This window comes from Benincasa hispida, chromosome 10 (genome assembly GCF_027475165.1).
Source record: "Benincasa hispida cultivar pf3 chromosome 10, pf3_genome.v1.1, whole genome shotgun sequence".
NCBI lineage: Eukaryota > Viridiplantae > Streptophyta > Magnoliopsida > Cucurbitales > Cucurbitaceae > Benincasa > Benincasa hispida.
The window spans coordinates 9119018-9132129 of record NC_143487.1 but is presented as its reverse complement, the minus strand read 5'-3'; positions in this window follow the sequence as shown (position 1 = coordinate 9132129).

The window sequence follows — 13112 nt, the reverse complement described above, 5'->3', positions numbered from 1 at the left end:
AGAAATGGCTAGCCGCCCAATTCCAAATGAAAGATTTGGGAGAGGTGCTGTTTGTTCTAGGGATCTAAATTATAAGGATTATAAGAACAAAAGGTTGGTCTTATCTCAGGCATCGTTTATTGACAAGATGCTTATCAGATATTCGATGCACAATTCCAAGAAGGGTTTATTATCTTTCAAGCATGAAGTTGTATTTTCTAAGGAACAATGTCCTCAGATTCCTTAAGAGGTTGAGGAAATGAGACGGATTTCCTATGCATCGGTTATTGATAGCCTTATGTATGCAATATTATGTACTAGACCTAACATTTGCTATGCAGTAGGGATTATCAGTCAATATTAGTCTAATCCATGATTAGATCACTGGATGTCAGTCAAAACGATCCTCAAGTATCTTCAGAGAACGAGGGACTATATGCTTGTGTATGGAGATAAGAATTTGATCCTTACAGGATACACAAACTCTGACTTTCAGACTGATTGAAATTCTAAAAAATCTACATCAGGGTCAGGGTTCACTCTGAATGGAGGAGCTATAGTATGGCAAAGCATCAAGCAATGATGCATCACAGATTCCACTATGGAAGCTGAATACATAGGTGCTTGTGAAACTGCTAAAGAGGTTGTTTGGCTTAAGAAGTTCCTTACTGATTTGAAACTTGTTCCAAATATATCTTTGCCCTTCACACTTTATTGTGATAATAGTGGTGTTGTGGCAAATTCTAAGAAACCTAGGAGTCACCAAAGAGGCAAGCACATAGAACAGAAATATCATTTGATTCAAGAGATTATACATCGCGGTGATGTGATTGTCATAAAGATCGCGTCAGAGCATAACGTTGCCGATCCGTTTACAAATGCTCTCACGGCTAAAGTGTTTGAGGGTCATCTAGAAAGTTTGGGTCTACAAAATATGCGACACATTGACTAGGGAAAGTGGGAGATGTTACTGGGGTACAGTGTATGCCCTAGTTTATTGTATTTTTGTACTTTATTTGTATTGTACATTAGTCTCCCTAAGCTTTAGGACAAGTGAGAGATTGTTGGAAATTATGTCCTAAATCTTATTATAATCTCGTAGTTTGTAAACTCTGTATAAACATATTGTTGTTAATAAAACAAATGTTATGTTATAAACATATATTTAATCCAATAAACTAAGATCTGAGGTTATTTCATGTAATTTAAATAAGCGTGTAGAGACATACAAGTGGATCTTGTTTAGATAATAACCTAAATGGTTTGTAGTAGATGGATAAGGCTGAGTACCTTATCCTGGTGACACTACGGATATGGCTCACTTTGTAGGTGTTACAAGTGTTGTAAAGTGCTACAAATAATCTGATCCTGATCATTCATGTGGAGACATGCGAACGGGGGTATCCTATACAAAGATTTTGTATAAAACTGGACTACAAAATGATTAGTCTCTTTATATAACATTGTTAATAATAGAGACTTATATTTCACTAGGATGACCATATGTGATATGACCTAAATCCTGAGTGAGTTGTGAACTCCTACTCATGAAGGCGGTCATTTGATTTGTATGGGTAAGAGTGGTCAGATTGCCAACTCAACAAACCTACCATTTTGGGGATTCGTGTGATTGGGGAGCTGAGAACTTAGCTACCAAGACGGAATTCACTCATTCCCCGATACAGGGGCAAGTAGATAAATTGTTCCCTTAAGGACTGATTCTGGGTCTTGAACATAGTGGCCACACACTCTCCTGGCCCGAGAGGACTTGGTCATAGTAGGACTATGACTAATGTTCATTAGGAGAATCAATGGTACTTAATGAATTATATGTAACTACAGGAGCAAAATGGTATTTTGGCCCAACTGAACTTACGAGCAATTTGTGAAGGGTTATCACACTGTTGATTGGTTATATTCAATGGACACAGAAATATAGTTGTAGTGTAAAGAGTGTAGCTGTTTGTCTTTAGTGGAGTGACCGACAGTTATCGGATGTAGGGTAATTTAATTAAATAGTTTAATTAATTATCTGAGTACCGTTGGAGCTTCAATCAATAGGTCCATAAGATCCCCAGTAGCTCAACAAGGATTTGATCTTTGGATTAATTTGAAATGTTCAAATTAATTGAGGGAATTAATTATATATGATATAATTAATTATAATGTATTTGATACATTATGAGAGGAATTTGTATATGATTCAAATATCAATTACATGAATGAGATTCATGTAATTAAATATAAATATAATTTATATTTAGAGAAATAAAATATTTGGACATGATCCAAATATCATTTATACGAATGAGATTCATATAAGTGGGATTTATATTAAATGGCATGTATAGTTGAGACAGAATAAAAACTATAGTTTATGTTGTATTTGATGCAATATAAAACTATAGGCTATATGTTATATTTGATATGACATATAGTGTATATATAAATAAAGTAGTTATTATATATTCTATTTTATTAATTTATTTGAAATTAATAAAAGAGAATGAATTATAACTTCCTCCCCCCATTCTCTCAGTAACTAATGTGTGATAAAAGAAGCTGAGAGAATCATCTTTTTCCAACAATTCACACAGAGAAGAGTTCTCTGAACAAAACTTTCTTCTCATCCGTTTCTTATCCTTCCCTCTTCCAAGGATTCAAGCAGGGGATTCAAGCAAAGCCCACAACTCCTGCTTTAATCCTTTTATACTAAAAGAGAATACAGAGGGTATTCGACTGGTAGTGTCCATGCGTGGAGAATGAGATCCACAAGGAAAGAGTTTTGTTCGTGGCTCGTACGAGGGATTACTTGAAGAAAGGTTCTTCAAAGGTGAGGTTTTATTTTTCATCTAAAAGCATGTTGTAATTTATATTTTAAATGTATATCTATTTGTATGTTTACTGTAAATTTTATATTCAATAATCAATGGAATTTGGATGATCTGCTTCCGCTCAAGGATTTCCTTATGTCGAGTTCCCTTCAATGAGAAATTTGTGAAGGGTCAACTTACTGTTGAGTGGTTATATCCGTGGATACAAAAATATATCTACAATGCGAAAAGTGCAATTTTCGTTATTGAATGAAGTGACTGACAGTTAATGAATGTTGATTAATCTAATTAAAGTGTTTAACTGATTAATCTCCTATCATTTGAGCTTTTAATCTGTAGGTCCACAAAATCCCCTTGGCTCACTAAGGATAAAAACAAGGAATAATTTTTCTTGGAATCATTTGAATTGTTCAAATTATTTATGGGAGTTTAAGTAATTAATTATAGTAATATGATTAATATAATGTATAATGTATATTGATATATTATATTATATAGTTAATTATGAATATGGTTTATAATTAAAACTATATAATATGTGAGAGAGAAATATTTGAATGAGATTTAAATATTATTTATATAAATAAGACTTGTATAAAAACTATAGGCTAAAATTTAATATGAATATGATTCATATTAAAACTATAGGTTATGAGAAAGAGTTGCATATGATATAATTATAGTGCATATTATATGGTTTGTTAATTAAATAACCAACCATATAATATACATATTATATTATTAATGGTTTAATAATATAATCATAACTCCCCATGATAGGGGAGTTATATTCAAATCTGAGATGGAGTTATTGCAACTCCCTTTCCCTCATTCATCTCTTAACCTATTGATTTTGAAAATCACGATACATAATACTTTTTCTTTGAGAAATCCTAAGAAGCTCTTTTTCTCACACATTCAACCTGTCTGTAAAATTTCATCTACCAAAAACCAAATCAAGGATCCTATACATCCAATTCCTTGTTTCAAGTGGTAGTGTTCATTCTTACTGTGTGCGTGTTTTTGGAAAGTTTTGTTGTTCGAACAAAAGGTGTGTTGTTCAATTCGGAGAGGATTTTTGTGAAGAAGTGAAAACTTCAAGGGTTAGTTTCCTTTTCTCTAAATCTCTCAACAATATGCATTCTTAAGTTTTGTGAATGTTTATCCTGATAATTTTTTATTATTGTTTTCTCTACATTTCATTTTTCATCAATTGAATTTTAGATTGTATGGCTTTCACACGCTTCTACAAGGAATTCGATTCCTTCAGTTCATAATTACAACTAGGTCAAATGTCTGTTTTACCCCTGTAATTACCTTTTTTTCTTAAGTACCACTAATTTCTCTAACGAACAATTTGTTTATGATCCAACCATACTTAGGCCAGTGAGAGGGTGGGGCCTCTTACTCAAGACTGGGGAACTACTCATCTACTTGTCTTGTGGGGGAAGGAGTGAATTTCATCTTGTGAACTTATGTTTTCAGCTCCCAATTTAGTTAAGTCTCCGAAATGGTAGGCTTATTGAATTGGCAACTTGGGCCACTCTCACCCATGTAAATCAAAGGACGACCTCAAGAGTTTATAAATCACTTAGGACTAAGATTGAGTTGCACATGATTATCTTATGAAATATTAATCTCATCAATTAACTGATTTAGAAAGAGAGATTAAATATTTCACAGTCCGATCTTATACAAACCATTTGTAACTATTACAAAGTTGGTCATATATATAGTGTCACCGGGATAAGACACCCAACCTTATCTATATACTATAGATCTTTAGATTATTTCTTGAACATTATCCACCTATATGTCAACTACATACATGTTCAAGATTTCATGTAATAACCTTGGATTTCTTCGATTAATGGATAAATTAATATTGCTTAGTTAACAATTAAATTAATCAACTAATAAATTACAAGGCTTTATGACATAAATTCCAACAGTTTATGCCTCATTTTGCCATTATATTATTTTTAGCAATTCCTATGGCAGCTTGTGAATCACAATGCACGAAGATTGGTATTGATACTCCCTACAATGGCACATCTCCTAATAGGCTTCTAAGCCACTCAGCCTTTTATCCTACTAATTCTAGAGTAATAAATTCAGATTTCATTGTGGATCTTCCTATGCATGCCTCTTTTACAGACTTCCATGATATGGCTCCTCCTCTGAGTAAAAATATATATCCACTAATAGAACTAACCTTATCATTATCAATTACCCAATTTACATCACAATAACCTTATAATACGATAGAGCATTTATTGAAATGCAAACAATAATTTATTGTGCCCTTAAGATATCTCAACAGACGATGAAGAGTACCACAATGATCTTTATCAGGATTATGTGTATATCTACTCAACCTACACTTACAGCATATGCAATATCGGGTCTAATATAGTTCATTAGAAACATAACACTATCTATGATTTTTGCATATTGAAATTGAGACTTTATCTTCTTTATTTTTCTTAAGACTTATACTAGCATTGTAAGGTGTTCTTACAGGAGAATCATTAAAACAATCAAATCTCTTTAATAATTTTTCAATGTAGTGTGATTGACACAGAGAGAATCCATCTTCAGTTTTTCTTATTTTAACACCAAATATTAGGTCAGATTCTCTTAAATCTTTCATTTCAAAATGCGACAATAATGACAATTTGGTATTATTAATACCTTTATGTTTGTTCCAAAGATGAGTATATCATCAACATACAAGCATATAATCACACACTCGACTCCAAACAATTTTGAATAAACACATGTATCAGAGGAATTCACTAGAACCCGTTGTTCATTAAAATATTATTCATTTTTTCATACCATTGTTCGGGAGCTTGCTTAAGACCATAAAGAGATTTTTTAAGTTTACATACTTTATTTTCCTAATCAGCAACTGTAAAGACTTTAAGCTGTATCTTATATATTTCTTCTTATAGATTACCATTAAGAAATGCTATTTTTACATCCATTTGGTGGATTAGAAGTTTGTGGATGGCAACTAGTGTAATGAAGGCTCTAATTGTAGCTATTTTAGTTACACGGTAGTATGTGTCAAAGTAGTGAATACCTTGTTTTCGTGTATACCCTACTACTACCAATCTAATCTTGTATCTTTCAATTGAACCACTAGGTCTTGTTTTCTTCTTGAACATCCATTTGCACGTAATGGACTTACTTACTTTCGGGAGATCTACCAAGTCCTAAGTTTAGTTAATGGTTAAAGAATCCAGTTCACTCTTAATGTCTTTCTTCCATAAGCTAGAGTCTGCACCTCATCTATTAGATAAATACATGCAAACTGATAGTCAATATCCTTTAGCCTTTCAACTAGAAAGATAGTCAAGGAATCAGGACAACAAAATTTCTCAGTTCTCTGTCTTTTACTTCTTCTAAGTTGAATTTCATGCATTCTATTAGAAGTTCTAATATCTTCAATTTCAAGCATACTACTATAAACTTTATTATTTTCAGTTTCATACATACTACCAGAAGTTTTAGTATTTTCAGTTTTATACATATTATTAATCGAAGAAGGCATAGAAATAGATACATTGTCATCATTAAATGTTATAAGTAATTCACTTTTTGCCTTTACCATTGGAAATATTATGCTAAAAGAATTTGGCATCTTTACATTCACATATGGATCTATCATTCAAGCATATAAATCTATATGCAACACTATTTTGAGCATAACCAATGAACATACAATCAAAGTTTTAAAACCTACCGTAGGTTTTTTGAAAGCAGGATATGCTACCTTAGCCAAACATCCCTACACCCTCAGGTAATTGAGGTTGGGTGCATGACCTTTCCACAGTTCATAAGGCGTCTTATCCATTTTTTTGTGAGGTACCTTGTTAAGAATAAAACAGGCAGAAAGCACTGTTTTCGCCGTCATACCATGAGATAAACCAGAACTTACCAACATGGCATTCATCATTTCTTTTAGTGTTCTATTTTTCGTTCAACTATACCATTTTGTTAAGGAGAATAAGGTGCAGATGTTTATAATGTATAATTCCATTCAATTAAAAAATTCTTTTAGTGACTTATCATTATATTCTCCTCCTCTATCTAATCTCAACCTTTTAATTATTTTATCTAATTGATTTTCTACTTCAACTTTATATTTCAAAAACATGCTACTCGCCTCGTCCTTTGTTTTCAATAGATAAATTTTACTATACCTAGAAAAATCATCAACAAAAGTGATATAATAATTTCTTCCACCTCTACTAGTAGTGTTTTTTAAGTCAACCAAGTCTGTATGAACTAATTCAAGTAACTCTGTACATCTAATATGATAGATTTAAAAGATTTTTTGGTAACTTAGCTTCTACATATACAGAGCATTTACCAATTTCATGTATTTCAGATGCATCGATAATTTTAGTGCTTTAAGGTTTTTAATCGATGCAACATTCACATGACCTAATTTACCATGCCATAAATCAATAGATTCAACAATATAGGCAGAATTAGAAGCACTTATATTCATAAAATTTGAAACAAGAATAATGTTCAAAACGAAAAGTCCATCAGCTAAGTACCTCTTACCAACAAAGTCACCATTTCTTGTGAGGATAACCTTGTCAGCTTATAGTACAATTTTAAGCTTAGCTCGATTCAATAAACTTCCTGACACTATGTTCCTTCATAAGAAAGGTACATACAACACATTACTTAAGGATAAAATTTTTCTAGAAGTTAATTTTAAAAGAATCTTCCTTTTTTCAAGCATTCCTGTCGTGGCAAAGTTACCCATGACTACACACTCTCTGTTAGTAGTGTTCTGTTAATCATGGAAAACCTCTTGGTTTAAGCAAAAGTGTCTTAAAGCTTCAGCGTGAAAATTCCAGTCAAATTTGTTTTCCACTAGGTTGGCTTCCACAATAACAAGTATTTTGTCATCTTGTTAAGCAAGATTGGCTTGTAGGGTAGATCACTGATCTTGCTTTCCTTTCCTTTGATTACATTGGTAGGATTTATGGCCTTGTTTCCCACAAACGTAGCAAATTAATTTCTTTTTTTCAATATTTCCACCAGAAGCTTTATGATGTCCCTTCTTTTGAAAGGAATTATTTTTACCAGGCTGATTATTGTGACTTTTGAACCTGTCTTTATTAATGATAGAAAATTCAACCAAGTTAGCATGAACTGAATTTAAATTTTCAGAAATCAACTTATCTTTTAGCTTGTTCACTTCTTCCGTGCGCATGTGATCGATCAACTTTTGGAGTGTCAGATCTTTTTTTCTTTTTTTTTTTTTGTATTTCAGATGGTTTCTGTAGTCGCTCTAGGATTGGGGGAAATTTCTCAAGCAGTACATTTGTTTGGAGAATCTCACACATCTATATACCTTCGAACAGATTGCTGGCCACCAAATTTTCATATTCATGAATTTGCTCCACTACTGGTTTCTCGTCCTCCATCTAAAATTGTAGCCATTTTTCAACGACATACTTCTTATGGCCTGCATCATCTCCTCCATATCGAGACTTCAACATATTCTAAATCACCTTTGTTGACTTTTGGACCATGAATGGATCAAACATCAAATATGTCATACGATTGAGCAGATGGCAACAGACAGTCTTTTTGTCTTTCCCGTATTTGTAGGGATCCACCTCAGATAACTGTTTCGGTTAGTCAGAAACAACAGAAGCTTCACTGAAGGATTATAGGTCAATGACAATAGGCAACTTTTTGATAGCAGCAGGGCCTTCTATGGTAAGGATGTAAACCTCTAACTGCTCAAAGAAGATTAGCAACTTTTATGACAAGTGGCGGTAATTTACTTCATCGAGTGGTTCGAGTTTGGATAGATTGGAGAAGACCTTACTGTTCTTGATCGACATCTCAGATAATCGCAAATTGTTTTTAGATTGTTAGATGTAGACATAAAAAAGTTGTTGCACCGTGGAATAACCACTGCTTGAAAGAAATTTTGGCGCTCTATTGCTTTGAGTTTATGAAGAAGAAAAATAATTAAATAATAAAAAGTTATTTTCTTGTGCAAGCGCGGTTACGTGAAGTATAAATCAACGTTGCGTTGGTGACAGATGCGTGCACACCTTGTTGATGTATACAACTTCTCTTAAGATAGACCTAAGTATAAATCTAACCTAAATTTCTTGGTAAGTCCAAGGTTGAACATGAGGATTCTAGAATGTACTAACGCAAGAATTGTTTTTGTATCCAATGCAAAAGTTTCCTAATAAACTAAGTGGCGTTGATTATTTACACTAAACTAATGGCACACATGCAAGAAAAAATAGAAGTTCAGAGGGAGATAGAGATTTATGGACGAATGGTTTTAAGTGTAAGTGATATACGTTGACCTCCTAGTAGGAATAACGAGCCTATATGAGCACAATGTAGATGGAATAATGATGATGCAGATATTTGTTTACAATCTAAATGTATGTGCTATGCGTTGGGAAATTCTATTCTTTAGTTCATGCTAAGTTCAACATCTCTCGATGTGAATGCCACACATAATTCTATCTCTATAGTGCATGCGTTGGTTATAAAAAACAGACAAAAGACATAAGCAATTCTATCTCTAAAATTACTTCACGCCCTGACCTAATGCATTCAATAGTTAAATTGCTCTTTCGAGGGACTTAACTACTTAATCACTTTAATCAACTGATCAGGAAGACTTAAGCAATAGATTTCATGCCCTCCTTAAGTCAGAAAATTCATAAACACAAACAAAATTGAGAGTAAACAGATGGAGAAGTGATGAATGATCAAAGATAATATTGACTTAAAGATAACAAATGTTTGTATAACAATCTCAGTTCAATGAAATAAGATGGTGAATGAAAATGTAAGATGAAAAGGAATAAGCCAAGCCGCAAAGTTTAGTCTCTTGTCTTTTTTGGCCTTCCTGCATCGTTTATTAAATTTCGAATTCTTGCGTTGATATGCGTTAGTGAAGCAACTTTTTACTAAAAAAGATACTTTTGTATGAGTTTACTACATATATGGAATTGAAGGAACTCTAATTCAAGAGTACCTACGAGCGGAAGTGGATTTTTCCAATTCATTGTGATATAATTACCACATATATATTCAGACATACTAATATGCATTCACAAGTGAATTCTTCTTCCCAACGAGTCTAAAACCCAACCGTCTACCTCGAACAATCACCACTCGAACGGAAGGAAACAAAGATGACACCACCACTCAGAGCCCTCAATATTCTTAGAGTGAGAATCCAAAGTGTGAGCTTTGTTCGGATTTGGTAGAGGGAAGGAGGAAGAGAGACCGTACACAACGATCAAGCAAGTGGGAGATGAGGTTGTCTATCGTATAGACAAGATGCTTGATCGTTTAGGTGAAGTATATGATCATGTAGGAAAAAGTAAGCGATCGTCTAAACGATTGTGTAGAAAAGGGTAAGCAATCGTCTAAACGATCGTGTAGGAAAAACTAAGCAATCATCTATACGATCGTTTAGTAAATATCGGGAGCTAAACGATTGCTTAGGAAAAGATAAACGATCATTTAGTAAATAGCGCGCGAAGGTATAACTGGTAAACGATCGCTTAGCAGTATCGTATATGTAAGCGATCGTGCAAGCACTGATTTTCTAAGTGATGATACACTCTTTAACACAATGTCCGCGCATCTCATGCTTAACACATCGTGTCAGCTATTTATGCATCTCAAAGTACTCTTTCAATACACTCATCCGTTATTAGAATAGAAGAGACGCCGTCTCATTTCCTTTAACCGTCCAATGAATGTGATCTCATCATATTCATAATATATAAATTAATATCATATATTAATTATAATATTTCATTTCCTTTAACCGTCCAATGAATGTGATCTCATCATATTCATAACATATAAATTAATATCATATATTAATTATAATATTTTCCTCCACCTAGATATAAAATCATATTTATATTCAATTTACCATTTTGCCCCTATAATTACATTGACTTAAGAGAACAATAACTTATATTTCTACAAGTTATCACACCAATAACATGGTATTTATACCTTTTAAACATTGCATAATTCTCCATTATGGGATAACATTCTCCCATTTCCTTTTAACTTTTGCTATGGGCCTAAGCCCAAATGTCATTTCCAACAAAGATTTCACTAACTAAGAGGAAAAAAGTAGGGAAATTGGGCCCCCTTGTTTAATACCCCTAGTGGTAAAAATATGACCCACTAGCCTTCCATTAATAAATATTGAAAATTTGGGGTCACGAACACAACCATTTATCCAATAAATCCATTTGGGATTGAAACTTTTCAATGAAAGAACATCCTCAAGGAAATCCCAATCCACACGATCAAATGTCTTATCCAAGTTAAGCTTAAGGATCCACCACTTTTCCTTCTTTGCCATATACTCTATTGACATAAAACTTTGACAGTTTAATGATGCATCGGATATCTTTTAAGGTTAAAATATTATACACAAAAATAAAAAGTTTTTTAAATTGTTGGACATTTTTTTTAAGTTTAATAAATAAAACTCATTCCTAAGAGCTTACACTTTATCTTTAAATGATGATAAGGGAATTGGACTAGGTTTGGTTGGAACTATAAAGTGGAAGTCTAACTTAGGCCGAGTTGTGGGTCTTTACATGATCCTTAATTTACAACTAAGACAACAAAGACGGCAAGTGTACAATATTCACAATGGTAGTTTCTACTGTTTGTTAGGTGTACTTAAAAAGTCATCTACAGATGTTTTATGCTCAATCATTCAGACGTTTGCATCCTTTATATTATCAGTGTTGCTGGCATAGAATCGACCCAAAGCTTAAATTACAATAAGTTTACCTTGATTTTCAAATGCAATATGCATTATTAATTTCCAACATAAAAATAGATCATGAATGTAAATTCATTGGCTAGTCGATTGAATATTCATTGCAATGTAAAAACAAAGCTCGGAAACTAAGTTTATTTTTAAAATTTAAACTATTATTTGCTTATAATGACTTATAGGAAAAATAACATTTATTTCTATCAACCTATAATCATTTAAACTAAATAAAAACCATAACTTCGTCTACACGTTTGGTAATCATTTAGGCCACATTTCGTAATTTTTTTTTTGTTTGTTTTTGCTTTTGAAAATTAAGCCTATGTGCACTATTTTCACCTCCAAATTTATTTCTTTGTTATTTACCTTTCACCAAGGGTTTAGAAAACTAAACCAAAATTTGAGAACTAAAAAAAGTAGCGTTCAAAAGGTTATTTTTATTTTTGAAATTTGACTAAGAATTCAACAAAGAAATATGCAGATCATTGTAAGAAATGTGGATGAAATAGGTATAAATTTCAAAAACAAAAACAAAAAATCAAATGATTATCAAACAGAGTCTTAGTTTTTAGTTTTTTGTTCTTAAAAATCAAGTTTTTAGACACTATTTCCACTTTTAAATTTCTTCATTTGTTATCTACTTTTTACAAATGATTTAAAAAACAAAGCTAAATTTTGAAAACTAGGCTCCGTTTGGCAACCATTTGATTTTTTGTTTTTGTTTTTGAAAATTAAGTCTTTTTCATCAACATTTCTTATAATGATTTACATGTTTCTTCAGTATAATGGTTGAATTCTTAGCCAAATTCAAAAAACAAAAATAACTTTTTGAAAGCTAATTTTTTAGTTCTCAAACCTTGGCTTGATTTTTTAAACTATTGGTGAAAAGTAGATAACAAATTAAGAAATTTAGAGGTGAAGTAATGTCCATAAACTTAATTTAAAAACAAAAATAAAAAACAAAATGGTTACTAAACGAGATCTAAAATAGCTTTTAAAAACTTTTTTTTTATAAAAAATTTAGCTAAGAATTCAACTATTGTACTTAAAAAAGATGAAAATAAGAAATGGGAAAGAAATAGGTTTAGTTTAAAAAAAAAAAAAACAAAATAGTTATCCAACACACCCTAAAATATTAAATTTCACATAATGTTGAATTATAAAAAACATTTTTTTTTTTGAAAATAAAAAATCCTAATGCAGCTTGGCATAGGCAGTCAACACAAAATGTACTATTTATTTATATACTCTTTTAAGGAAGGCATATTTGTGTAATGTGACATAACTTAACTATACAAGTCATTAAAGCAACATTTGAATTCAAAGTAGAAAGGCTAAAAATATAGGTTGATTGTGAGGATAGACATTAAAAAGGTATGGAAAATTTATCCAAAAAAGAAAAAAAAACAATTAATTTGGAGACATAAAAACAAAAGAATAATCAAAGGAAAATGGAATAAATAAAG